The sequence below is a fragment of the Cryptomeria japonica genome, chromosome 3 (assembly GCF_030272615.1).
Source record: "Cryptomeria japonica chromosome 3, Sugi_1.0, whole genome shotgun sequence".
Taxonomy (NCBI): Eukaryota; Viridiplantae; Streptophyta; class Pinopsida; order Cupressales; family Cupressaceae; genus Cryptomeria; species Cryptomeria japonica.
Window position 1 is genome coordinate 375966780 of NC_081407.1, and position 1509 is coordinate 375968288.

A 1509-nucleotide genomic window follows, 5' to 3' on the forward strand; every position below is an offset into this window, starting at 1 on the left:
ATAAAAAGAAGGCCTAATCACCGATCAGCCGAGTATGCACAACGGACAAAAGTAGAGTCAAGAGACAAAACACATAGAGCCTGCAACTAGGATAACCAATGACTAAGTTTATCCACCTAGGCAGTCCATCCAGCAGGACCTTCCATCCAAGCTATCTCCTTACTTTCTATGATCTTAACAAGCATATGAGGTTGTTCATATGAGGGAGCACTGGATCCATGGATCTCACATATCAGCTTAGTAAGAGCTTGGTTGAATTTGTCGAGGTCTTTAGTGCACCTCATCCACTCGTAGTCATCCCACCTCTCGAATACAAACATTGTAGCAGCTCCATCTTGAAGGAACCTAAACAACTTGTCTCTTTCTAGATCCAATATTATAGAGACCTGCATAGCAATATGATAGAAAGTCAGTCTTCTAAAAGACTCAGTAAGAACTCTCACATGACCTTGAAAAAGCTCTTTGTTCCTAATATCCCAAAGATGCCACAAAATATGGGCAGAAAGAATAGACCAGAGAAGATTAGCATGGCCCTTGCGCAAGGATGACAGGCATAAATCGAGAGTTGGAGTTTTTAGTTTTTAAGATTTTTCTAAATCAATTTTTGATATTTTTCGTAAAATTTCATAAATGCTGATTTTTATGATTTAGAAATTTCTTTATTGGTGATGTAATGAACTATCGTGTTTTTAGAAGTTGCGGGTTCTATAAAATACTGTTCTTTTTTATTGTTTATACAGATTCTAATTTAACCTCTATATTCAAATGAAATATGATATAATAGATATAAAAAAGAAAATGTCTTTTAAATTAAATTTGCATTTTGAATCTGATTTTAAGTCTACAGTACTACCATTTTCTTTTACATTGATATAAAAGGTGGCATTTTCAAAATTCATTCAGAGTTCAAATTTAAAATATTAAAATATTAAAATATTAAAATAACAAATTGATGTTAATATGTAAAAGGTTTGGCCAATCCTGCTTTAATTAATTAGAAAAATTGATGTTAAGAAAAATGGAGGAGAATCTCATTTTAGTTTTCCCATATATTGGCAATTCTCCCATACATTAGCAAGGTCTAAAGCAACAATAAGAAAAACTCATCCATCATTAACATTATCCTTTTGAGTTTCTTCAATAATCACACAAGTAAGTAAAATTTAGCAACTATAAACCAAGAAAACTTGTTGATTTAAATGTGGAAGCCTATATGTTTACCATGGGCACAATATGATTGACAAGAAATTTGAGGCACCAAGTGAAAGTTATCCACTCCTTTACCCTATTTAGATTATCTTAGTGTGATATTAGTTTGAATAGCTGATGGGGGGAGACCCATATAATATCATTATAAATGGCTAGTTTTGGCAATATGACAACACTCTATTTACATAATTATTCAATTTTCACATCTATATTAAAAACTAGTATCATTTATCTTATTAAATTATTATTTTTGATTAATAAAAAGTGGGATAGGCCCAAACCTTTACATAACCACTAAAA

The 1509-nt window shown here is 31.7% G+C and overlaps 1 pseudogene; it reads left to right on the plus strand.

Moving 5' to 3' along the window:
* The first annotated feature begins 461 nt into the window (after positions 1–461).
* Positions 462–580, plus strand: LOC131874688 (U6 spliceosomal RNA; annotated as a pseudogene).
* Positions 581–1509: the final 929 nt, after the last annotated feature.